The 13101-nt window shown below is 32.5% G+C and overlaps 1 non-coding gene across 1 annotated transcript; it reads left to right on the plus strand.

The window, feature by feature from the left end:
- The first annotated feature begins 12658 nt into the window (after window positions 1-12658).
- On the plus strand, window positions 12659-12765 carry LOC131815380 (U6 spliceosomal RNA). Its single transcript, XR_009347696.1, has one exon. It is a non-coding gene; the product is annotated as a U6 spliceosomal RNA (small nuclear RNA).
- Window positions 12766-13101: the final 336 nt, after the last annotated feature.

Raw genomic sequence — 13101 nt, forward strand, 5'->3', positions numbered from 1 at the left:
GTAAGAAGTAGAACTTAGGTTTAGGTTAGAACTCAGGATGCATTTGAGACTCAGTTAAGAAATTGAATGGAGGGACGCCTGGGGGGCTCAGCGGGTTAAGCCATTGTCTTCAGCTTAAAATCAGGCCCCAAATCAGGCTCTCTGCTCAGCAGGGAGCCTGCTTCCTCCTCTCTCTCTGCCTGCCTCTCTGCCTGCTTGTCATCTCTCTCTGTCAAATAAATAAATAAAATCTTTAAAAAAAAGAAATTGAATGGATGTCTGACTATCTTATAGGTTTGCTAAAAATCAGTGACTTTGTGTTCACGTGTGGCTATGCAGGAATTTTTAACTTTCTCTAAGAAGTTATTAGATTTGATTATATAATGGCAGTAAAGGATGGGGAAAAGCAAAGTACAAACCCCATAAAGACAAAGACACTGAGTGTGAGAAAAGAGTAATAGATAAGAAGAATCAATGCATTTGAGGAAAATGGGAATTGAAATACACAATGATTGTTGATTTTTTTAGATGGAGAAAACAAAACTTGCTTGCAAGAAGGAAATAAAAGAAGACATGTTGTGATGTGATACAGAATCCTGGAAAAGGCAGTAACGTGGAATAAAGGAGTAGGGAGAGCATATCAGGTAATTTGGATAGGAAGGAGTTAGGAGATAATTGCTTGATAAATTTTATATGGCCCACTTAAATGCACAGATTTCTCTTCTTTAATTTATATGGAGAACAGGGTGTCCTTTCTCTACCCTTTCAGAGCACCAGAGGTGTACTCTTTCAGACTGAAAACCTGAAAAACTCAGGACTCAGTTGCTTAAGCACAGCTGAGAGGACATATTTCAATTAAGATTTACATTTTGCTGTAGGTAGTAGACTGTCAAAAGTGGTTTAACCATATGTTTTCATTTAACAAGAAGACTACAGAGAGTGTTTTCTGGTGTTGGTTCAGAGTCTTAAGAAAGTCAAGTGAAGTATCTTAGAGGTTTTCATGGCTTTTTATTCACAGTTGCAAAAATTGCTGTTGGAGTTCTCACTATTAAGCCCACATTTCTGGCAGAAAGATAGAGGTAAAAAAGAATGATATCTTGTACGACTGATACTTTGTCATATGGTTACAATGTAACTAGAAAAGAGACAATAAAATATTTGATGTTGTTTTAAGTTTCCTTGTTGTCAATCCCTCAGTACTTTCTGATATTAAAGGAAAAAGTAGATGGATATTGACCTGGCAACTCTCAACACCTGTCAGTCTCTCTTGGATAACCAATATCTCTATAATCTGTTCTTCCCAGTAAAAAAAATTAAAATATATTCATAACCCACACTTTGCCATCTCAAGTTACTGCACCAAGATAAAATTACAATGATTTTCAGTTGTTCCAAATGGACAGAATACCCTTCTTTATGATATCATGTCTTATAAGATAGATAATTGGCTTGCTACCAATATACCCAGATGTGACTGTGGAAGAGACAGCAAAAAAATAATAAGATTTATTTATTCCTTGGGTTGACCCTGTTTACACAGATGCATTACTATTAGAAGAGGTTGGTTTGGGACATTGGAATGAATTTACTTAATGGGTCTGTATGTAATTTGGTTGGAGGAAATTTTTAATTTCTACAAAGATTATTAGAATTCTATCTTATTCTCTTTTGTTAATTTTCACATTTAACAAAGCCAACGTTTTTGTCTAGCAGACAAGATCTTAAATCCTAACAAAACTCAATTTTTTCCTTTTTTTTTTAAGTTTGAGAGCCTCATGTTCTCTCATGCTGCTTTAAATAGAACTCAAAAAAAAAAAAAAAGGAGCTAAATGGGGCAGTAAGACCAGACTTTTTATTTTATTTTATTTATCTTATTTTTAATTAAAAAATTTAAGATTGTATTTATTTATTTGAGAGAGAGAGAGAGAGCATGAGTGGGGCCGGGGGTTGTAGCTGCAGAGAGAGACTGAGAAGTATACTCCCTAATGAGCAGGAAGCCCGATATGGGGCTCGATCCCAGGATCCTGACTGAGATCATGACCAGAGACAAATGCAGATACATGTGCAAAATCCCTTTATTTCTGTGAAACAGTACTTTACAAGAGATGTTTGAAAAAGTACTGGGGAATCAACTTTAATCGGAGATACAAAATTTAATTGACTTTTGTAAAGCTACAGGGATCCAAATGATGGGAATCCCAGCCCGTTTAGGTTGTGGACCCCAGAGTATTCTTCTCTGTAATATTTTATTTTCTTCCATGTCTACTAACTCCAGTCCAAGTTCACTGATCTCTTTTTAGATAGTGCAAAACATGGCAAAGAATACCAAACAAGTGCCCAATATTCTACATTTATTACATCATTTCTAACATATAGAAGTGTGTTATCAAGGCTGGTTCTGTGAACGAACTTAGTTATGCTAAAGTGTGTTTTGTTCTCCAAGAAATTAAATGCATGATTACCACACAATTATAAAATACTTGTGTCAAGAATTTTTATTCAAAAATTAATAAGAGAAGCAGATATTAAAACTAGTTCACATGGTTATTTGGGATATAAGCAGTGTTGTGCAGCAGAAGTGCTCTGGGCCCATAATTTGGGTTATAGAATTTATGTTTTCTAATGAAAAATCACTAACTTGCATTATTGTTAACAAGAATCTTGTACATTACCATCGTTTTCTACATTATAAGCTCTTGCTCTACAGTTTGTAAATTACTTTGTCAATAGTAAGCTAATATACGTGGTGACTCCAATGGATTGAGATAATCTCCAGAGTTTCTGCTACATAATGCCCAGGACTCCATTGAAAGGACACTTAAGAATTTATTTTGCCCAAAAATTTGATCATTTTTTTCACTGTCCTTACCTATTTTCCAAACCTAGTCCTTTTGCTTCGCCTTTCAGTCTACGGACAACCCTGTATCTGACTGACTTGTTAATTCTGGGAATGTATTGCAGATTAATTTGCTTGCCAGAGGTGGTTCTTCTAATTGATGTTTAAGAACCCTAATTAGTTAAGAAAACTTTTTTTAACACTTTCATTGCTACTTATTATTATTATTATTATTGCTAATATCTCTATTATAAATAATTCACAAGGGCATCTTTCTGACAAAAGACAAAGAACTGGCTACTAGTAGAAAAAGTACATTTGACTCTGTCCGTGAAAGTGGTAAAGGGATTAGAGAAAATAAGGCAAAGCACTGGAATTATGTGTTAAAACTTTAAATATTATAGACACATTTACTTAATTTCTAATACTGTTGTTGCTTATAATTAAATAAGATGTTTTCCATGAACCATGCATTACAGCAAATATATTGTTTATACAGATTAAATTTTCATCAAAAGGGACGCCTGGGTGGCTCAGTTGGTTAAGCAGCTGCCTTTGGCTCAGGTCATGATCCCAGCGTCCTGGGATCGAGTCCCACATTGGGCTCCTTGCTCGGCCAGGAGCCTGCTTCTCCCTCTGCCTCTGCCTGCCATTCTGTCTGCCTGTGCTTGCTCTCTCGCCCACTCTCTCTGTTAAAGAAACAAAATCTTAAAATAAATAAATAAATTTTCATCAAAAAATTGTAAGTGTATTATTGTAGGATCATGATAAGCATTTTGCAGATGAGAAAAGTGAAATTTAGAAAAGTATGTCTCTTCAAATCCCTCATACAATATCTGGCCTAGATAGAAGGATATACTATCACAATTGAGGAAGATAATTGAGATTACTTAAAATGATAAACTTTATGTATAGGGTTCTTTAAAAGTTTGCCACAGATTCAGATTCTTTTAAAATATATATCTATTTTGTGTAAAGAGAATGCACTGAGAAGTAAAATTAAAGTGATATATCAGTGCTACCAACTAATGGCTATAATATCATCACCTTATTTATGAACAATGAAACAGTGTGCAATATTTAAATATATTTAAATAAATTCCTTTTTATTTTATATATTTATAAATTTAAATAAATTCCTATTTATTTATTATTAAAGAAATTCCTCTAACAAACAGTATGTTTTGAAGGTTGCTAGCAGGAAAGTGTTGTACTACATGGAAGTAATCAGAAAATGTGATCTAAAATTTTGCTTTCAAGGGTGCCTGGGTGGCTCAGTGGGTTAAAATTCTGCTTTCAAGAAGCTATAAGAGTAAGTACTGAGTATTAGGTATTATATGCTATGGATAAATAACTGAAATCTACATTTGACACTAATGGTACACTATATGTTAACCAATTGAATTTTAAAAAGTTAATTAAAAAACCTACTATTTTATAAAACAATATTCTCAACAGGCTCCTTTGCTTTAAAATACTCACTTTGTAATGAGAGTCATTACTTTTGTCTAGCCAATTCTTACATCACTGTTTATCCCTTCCCTGCTTTATCTCTTCCCAGTATCAATAAAGGCTCACTTGGGTTACCTAGAAGCCATGAGAAAGCTTGTAATAGATCTGGCTGGTTTTCACCAGCAATTTGACCACCATGTGCACAGGGAAGTCTATTGATAAAGGCTTTATTGCAATAAGTTGCAAATACATGGATGATTTTGAATTCTCTTTCTTGAGGTCTTATTTCATGATAATAAATTGAGGGTGGCTTATTGGAATGGATGTTATTAACATATCTTCATAGTTATAAGTACATGGAATTGTAAAATAGATGAATGAATGTGGCATTACAGACAACTGCCCTCATTTTGAAATCAAATTACAGTGTACTAAGATGAGGAAGCAAAGCAGATTTGGGATTATGAGTGAAATAATTTAAAAAAGTCTTAGGGGTATGATCAGACTATTGGGTAATTCAGTAGAAAAATGTCAACTGATTGATATTCTGTGTTCCCTGATTTCAGAGAGAAGTTAAGATAAATAAGTAACACAAGGAGACTAGGAAGCCAAACATAAGTGATAATTTTGTGCCAGGGTGTGTATACATCTGTTTATCTTCTTGCTTTACCACAAAGGTTGCTCCTAGAGGAGAGCTTAAATATGTGTTGGAGCTAATCTCTGTGGATTGCACAGGAAATCACATCCTACAGCTCTCCCTGAAACACCCCTTATGATTTCAATGCAATTTGGTTTTTGCATTTTTAGAAATAACAAAATACTTTGCAAACTCATCTACTTTATTACCACCACAAGTGAGTCAGCTGACTCCACATTTTAACACACTGACAGTCACAAAGGAATGGAGGCATGAGTAGAGTTACCAATATATGTGCTTTTAAGAAGTATGACAGGGTAGAAGCTATTTCCAGGAACCAAAACATGGGTCAGCAGCTGTGCAGGAAAAGTGATGGAATAAATGACTCATTTCAGAGGAGTTCTATAACATATTTGTTCTATAATGTATCTTCAGCATCCAATTACCCGCTTTGATCTAAAGATAAGGATTTACAGTTAAGGTCCCATTTATGATTTGACTGGTAGGGTCTGAATCATTATTACTACTGTTTTGACTATTACTTGAAACCTATAGTAGTACTTGGGATATGTGTTGTGTATTCTGTGAACATGTGCTATTTTTAGATTAGATAGTTTCTCTCTCGAATTAACCCCTGTTAATTTGTTTGTTTTTGTTTATTTTATAGTGGTTTCAGTAAATAGATATATCTGAAAAATTGCAAAGCCACTATTAAAATAAGTTATCATTATATATAGCATGGAATTGCACATTCCTCCTTTGAATCCGATAGAGCTTCACCATATCCTTAACAATTTAGGAAAAACATGCTATTATTTTTCTTTATAAAATTTCTCCTGTTAGGCTGTGATGGTTGTCATCAGCAGTAACTCCTCTGAAGGCTTTGTCAAAAGAGTCGAAAAAATTGGAAAGGTGTGAATAAAGCTGTTTGCTGAATATGAAGAAAAGAGCATTGAATTACAATTCACACTCTTACTTCTCCTTCTATGCTTTCAGATGTTTGACATTTGAAAATTTTGCTCTAGAAGAGATGCCCTATATAATTCTTACTTTAAGGAGCAAGTTGCTTTTATAATTTTTTAATTATTCTACCATTCAAGTATTTCCATTTAAATTAAATTCAATACCATTTTTAAAAAATCAAAAGTGCAGCCAGTATTCAATTCCTGGGCTAAATAATTTTAGAAAGCTTTGTGTTATTGAACCTACAGGGTTTTTCTGTAGTTTTACCTCTTTCTTTCTGTGATTTTCCCCATTAGTCACATAAGTGACTGCAATATAACAGACATTGAGGATAAAGAAGGACTGAATAGAACAATCCTAGGCCTCATGAAGTTGAGAATCTAGCAAGGGAGTCAAGCAATTCAATCATTCAGAGACAATTTATTGAGTTCCTGGCCTAAGATGAGCACAACAAAACCCCAGCACAGAGGAATCATTTTAATGGGAGACATAGACAATAGGTAAGCCAACTTAAAAAAAAAATCGTACTGGTTTTTCTTTAATAGGGATGCATATTTGAACTAAATAAGCACATTATAAAAAGAGCAGTGATTGAGAAGAGGTTTTTTAACTGAGTGGTCCGAAAGGGCCTCCCTGAAAAAGTCTGTTTTGAACAGATTTCTGAATAATATCAGCTAGGAAGCTGCGTAAAAATCTCAGGGATGGGTGATTTTTCCAGTCAAAAGACTGTAAAGGCTCCAAAGTCACAATAGAGCTATAAGTTTCTCTAATAAAGTAACTTCTGACAAAGAATGAGAAGAAATAACTAACCCAGGTTTGAAAGAAAAGGGACAGACTTTCTATGGAATTCATATTTAATTAAAGCTCTAAAGGACAAAAATACAATAGAGCAAAATTCTGGTCACGCTGATATACCTAATGAAATTTCGTAAACAAGGTGTGTGTAGCAAAGAGTGTGTGGGAATGTTGGTAAGAACAGTGGGGAAGAGTCATCCCTGAACATGTTCTTAAATGAAGCAATCCTTGTGTTGTTTTAAAGGGTAAATTGGAGTTTGCCTAAGTGATTAGAGAAGGATGCCTCTGCTTATGGAAGTTCAAATCCATAAAGATGTGATAAACTACTGCAGATATTTTCATGTATATTTGTTGTTGCTTCTAGTAATAGTGATCTAAAAACTCCTACTTAAGACAACTAAAAATCCAGACAAAATAGCTTTTAAAGTTAAAAATATCTGAATGATTATAAAAATAAGTGAGGGATTACTGGGCCAAAATAGGAAATACAATGAGAGCCTAGAGATATATGCCCTGAAGCCATTTTAGCTATGAGAGCATTTGAAACTGCTAAAACACACTGAGCTGTGTTGTTAATGGACTCTTGATACTAGAGAAACAAAATTCAAAATCCAGCAGCAATCAAATTTGAGGACTTTGGTACAACCCAAATTTAAGTTGAGATCCCCAAAGCAAAAGGAGAAGCAGAAATAAGACTATAGCCTACCTAGCCTTCTGTGTAAACTGAGAAAGTCAATCACTGAATTTGGAGTATGATTGTCTTGTAGAATCTCAGATATAAGAGAAAATCCTGCCAAGGAGGACCATACCATTATTATAGCTCTTAATTATCCCTACTCAATAAGAGTTTCAAATATAATATCTTGAACATAGCAAAATGTAACAAAGCACACAAAGAAAAACCATTAACAAGATTTGATAGACAAAATGGGATTAAGTATGATGTTAAAATGATCGATAAAGATTGTAAAATGGCTTGATTACTCTGCTCAAAGAAATGAGAGGGGAAGCAAATTGAACAAAAAACTGAACCTAAAAATGATATCGAGAAAGGTTTTATAAATGAACCAAATGGATACTCTAGAACTTTAAAGATATGACAGGGGTGCCTGGGTGGTCACTTAATTAAACCTCCAATTCTTTTTCCTTTTTTTTTAACACCTTAATTTTATTTTATTTCTTTCATTTTGGCTCAGGTCATGATGTCAGGGTTGTGAAATAGAGCCCAGAGTTGGGCTCTGTGCTGAGCCTGGAGCCAGATTAATATTCTTTTCCCTTCTTTTTCCATCCCTCCCTGCACTCTCACTTGCTCGCTCTCTCTTGCTGGCAAATAAATAGATAGATAGATAGATAATAAACAAATCAAAACAAAAGCAGATTATGAAAATAAATATAAAGATTTTGAAATGAAAACAAGTTCAAAATAAAATAGAGAAGACCTACACAGCTAAAAGTTCATTCAGAAAATCTACTATTAAAGAAGTCAGTATGACACAATGTTAAGATATCAAAAGATTTGAGCATGTACTTTACAGAAAGGGTAATCCAAATGGCCACTCATATATAAAAACTGTTTATCTCTATTATGAATCTGGAATTAAATTAAATTAAATTAAAAATAAATTAAAACCTAAAATGACATACTATTACACACTTACCATATTGGGCAACAGTAAAATTGTCTTGCAAGAATGTGAAAGAATGAAAGTGCCCATAATAAAAACATTTGAGGTAAGTTGGACAATATTTAGAAAACTTAAAAATAAAAATAAATATTTGGTCCATTCTTAGAAATACAACATGGAACTAAATGAATATTTTCACCAGGATATGCAAACAGATGATTATAGCTATTTCATTCATAACGGCAGATCAGTAGTGGTCTGTTTGCACAATGTTACATTAAATAAGAGAGAATATTAACAAACTGGGAGGAGGGGCTAGGTTGTTATCATAAACAGATCTTCTATGGTGCTGATTATGTTCTATTTCTCAATATCTTTAAGTTAAAAAAGTTTTCAAATTTATATCTAGATAGACAGATGATAGATGATAGATAGATATCCCAGAAGCTGCAAAGCTAGGCTAAGACCAGGCTTTAAAGGGCATTTCTATACTCTACTAAATACTTGAAACCATTCATTACATCATAGCTCAGTGTTCAAATCTCCATTTGTTTCCTCAGTTTCCTAATATTTATCTTAAGGTGACCTGATCCAGACTTTTGATCACCTTTGTCTAAATATTTCTATTTTAACAAAGTCCTTTTGAACACTCAGAGACTAAAACTTAGAAAAATACTCTGATTGTTATCTCACTAGAGTGGAAAATATATAGTTACCCATTAACTAATGATATCCATGTCTACATTAATCCATGACATTTTTAATTCTTGGGAGCTTTTGGTTAAATGAATTTTTTAAGCTTCCTTTAAATGAAGCATTAAGCTATCACCACATGAATAAAATTAAAGAACTAAATGAAAACAGGCAAGAATTTACAGAGTAATAGAATGTGCAGTGGAAAGAGTACAATTCTGAAATCATAAAGCCTAAATTAGTGTGATGCATCTTTACCAGCCATGTAATCATAAACCAGTTATCTAAATGTGTTAGCCTCAGTTTTTTCACCCATGAAATGGTGATGATAATACTTATTATGCAGAGTTGTTGTGTGGATGTGATGAAGCATGGAGCATGAGAGTCTCATACTCCATGCTAAAATGATAGCTATTTTTATGCTTATAATAATTCTAATAATAGTAATTAAATTGTTCAAAATGGTAATATTCATTTATATTGAGGCATTGTATTGACTATTCATAGACACATTTACCAAGATAAATTTCATTTTACTTTACCCCCTCTGAGGATATATATTCCCTAATTCAATATGAATCTCATTATGAATAATAATTATCATAATAAATATGCTGATTTTTCTTCTATTTATTTTTACGGAGGTATCCTTTACTGTTGAACATAAATAAACTTAAGCAAGTCTGTCTTATTCAAAATTTGCATGCTGCTTTCTTATGTAACTAGATGATAGAGTTGTATGAAATAAATTCATGCAGTTAAGACATTTATGTTTGGAAAACTGGGTGGTCAGTTTAGTATTTCAAAAGAAGATTTTAAATTTAAACCTTAAAACTGAGCTCTTTCCGCCTTATTTATAGACCATCCTTCATGCTTCATAAGTACTCCTTCATTGTAAACTAAGTAATAGTTTTTGTCACAGTGTATATAACGAAAATGGATTTTATAGTCTATTATTTCAGAGTTAGTTGCTGTTTTTACTACCTTACTTCCTTTTTTGAAAAAATAGATTAATTCTACAAAAAGTTTTTTCCAGCTTTATTGAAAAAAAATCGACATATTATAATTTGTAAATTTAAGAAATGATTTCTTATAACATTGCATTGTGTAAATTTTGTACAATTTGATAAATTGGTATACATCTTTATTGCAATATAATCTACATAAAAATATTAATACATCTACTATCTCGTATAGGTGCCACTGTTTTTTTATGCATGTATCGTAAGTAATTTCAAGATCTACTCTCTTAGCAACTTTTATGTATATAGTATAGTAGAGATAAACTTCAGAGGTCTTGTGGGTTTTGTTCCAGACTGCCTCAATAAAGTGATTATCTCAATAAACTAAGTCAAATTATTATTTTTTTTGGTTTCCCAGTGCATATAAAAAATTATGTTTCCCAGTGCATATAAAAAATAAACACTATACTGTTCAAAAGCATTATGTTTTTAAAGAAAAACAATGTATATACCTTAAGTAAACTAGTTCTGAGTTTTCAGTGGGTCATAATTACTGATCACAGATCACCATAACAAATACAATAATAATGAAAAAACTTGAAATATTGCAAGAATTACCAACATGTGACAGAGAGACACAAAATGAACAAATGTTGTTAGAAAAATGGTGGCTGCAGACCTCTTTTATACAAGATTGCTATAAACTTTCAACTTGTAAGAATGTGATATATGCAAAGTTTAATAAAGGGAAGCACAATAAAAAAAGTATGTATATTTTATTAACTATGATCATCATGCTGTACATTAGATCCCCAGAACTTTTTCATATTATAGTTGCAAGTTTGCACCCTTTGACCACCTTACTCCACCCCAGGTTCACCCCTTGTCAACTCAACTCTAAGTTTCCATTAGTTTGCCTTTTCCTCAGATTCTGTATGTAAGGGATATCATAATACATAAATTTAAAAAATATATAAAATCTTTGAAATATTTCACTTAGTATAATACCTTCAAGATCCATCCATGCTGTTGTAAATGGCAGTATTTCTTAATTTTTCATGGTTAAGTAGTATTCCATAGGATATATTTACCATATATATTTTATTCATTCATCCATTAATGGATACTGAAGTTATTTCCATCTCTTGCTTAGAGTTAATAATTTTATAATAAACATAAGAGTGCAGATATGTCTTTGAACAGTGACTTCGTTTCCTTTAGATATATACCTAGAAGTGGGATTACTGAATCATATGGTAATTTTACTTTTAATGATAGGAATAATCTCCATACTGTTTTCCATACAAATTATATCCCTATCACAGTGCCTAATTTCCCCATTTTCCCCAATATTTACCAAAATTTGTTAGTTTCAATTTTTTGGTAGTATATATTCTAATAAGTAGTAATATCTTGCTGTGTTTTTCAGAGGTAAACAACAACAACAACACCATAATGACTTTGCCCTGAGTTTTTTACATTGAGCACTTTTTAATGCTCCTGTTGGTCATTTATATAACTTTTTGAAAAAAAAAGTCTATTGAGATCCTTTTGCTATTTTTTAAATTATATATTTTTTTCTATTTGTATCTGTTGGTTCTTAACCTCTTTTCAGATATAGGATTTGTACGTATTTTCTTACATTCTGTGGATTGTGTTTTCATTCTCTCTCTCTCTTTTTTTTTTTTTTTGGCAATGCAGAAACTTTAGTTTGATGTAATACCATTTATTTATTTTTGCTTTTTTTGCTTGTGTTTTTGGTCTGGTATCCAACAAACTATTGGCAAGACCAATGTCAAGGAGAATTTTTCCTATGTTTTCCTTTAGGAAATTGAGTTTCATGCATCACCTTTAAGTCTTTAATCTATTTCAAGTTAAGACTTATGAGTGATATAAGGTTCCAGTTTCATACTGTTTATGTGACTATTCAGTTTTAAATATCATTTATTGAACAGACTATCTTTACCCGTTACATATGAGGCCCCTGTCAAATATTAGGTGACTGTATGAAAAGATTTCTTTCTGGACACTCAGTTTTGTTCTACTTGTTTGTTGGTCTGTTTTTATGCCAGTATACTTTATTGTTTTGAGCATGAGGGCTTTGTAGTATAGTTTCAAATCAAAAAGTGTAATTTCTCTTCTTCATTCTTTCTCAGAACTGCTTTGATTATTTGTTGTCTTTTATGGTCTCATATAAATTTTAGGATTCTTTACTTACTTCTGTAAAAAAATAATATTGGATTTTTTAAAAGATATTTAATTTATTTATTTGACAGAGAGAGATGACAAGCAGGCAGAGAGGCAGGCAGAGAGAGAAGAGGAAGCAGGCTTCCTGCTGAGCAGAGAGCCTGATGCGGGGCTCGATCCCAGGACCCTGGGATCATGACCTGAGCTGAAGAAAGCAGCTTAACCCACTGAGCCACCCAGGCGCCCCTAACATTGGATTTTTGATAGGAATTGGATTTACAGATGGTTTTCGGTAGTATGGACATTTTAACAATGTTAATTCTTACCATTCATAAATATGAGCTATCTTTCCATTTGTGTCTCCTTCAATTTCTTTATCAATGTCATAGTTTATGGAGTACAGATCTTTCATCTTCTTAGTTAAATCTATTCCTAAATATTTTATTATTTTTGATGCTATTGTGAATTAGATTGTTTTCTTTATTTTTTCAGATAGTTCATCATTAGAGTATTAAAATGCTCCTGTCTTGTGCTTTCTTTGGCAGCACATATACTAAAATTGGAATGATGCAGAGAAGATTACTGTGAACACTGAACAAGGATGACATGAAAAACTGGGAAGCATTCCATATTTTAAAATATGAAACAAAACAAAATTCTTGTCTTTTATATATTGATCTTGTATTTGGCAGCTTTACTAAATTTATTCAAAATTTTTTGTGAAGTTTTTAGGATTTTTTAACATGTAAGTTCATGTTATCCAATAAAATAAAATTTTACTTCTTCCTTTTTTTTTTTTGGAGTCTCTTATTTCTTTGTGTTCCTTCTTTCTCTGGCTAGGACATCCAGTACTTTATCAAATGAGAGTAGTGAAAGTGGACACACTTGTCTTTTTTCTGATCTTTAAGGGGAAAACTTTCAAACTTTTTTAATTGAATATGAGATTAGCTCTGGGCTTGCAATATGTGTTTT

Source organism: Mustela lutreola, chromosome 14, assembly GCF_030435805.1.
Source record: "Mustela lutreola isolate mMusLut2 chromosome 14, mMusLut2.pri, whole genome shotgun sequence".
In the NCBI taxonomy this organism is placed as follows: Eukaryota; Metazoa; Chordata; class Mammalia; order Carnivora; family Mustelidae; genus Mustela; species Mustela lutreola.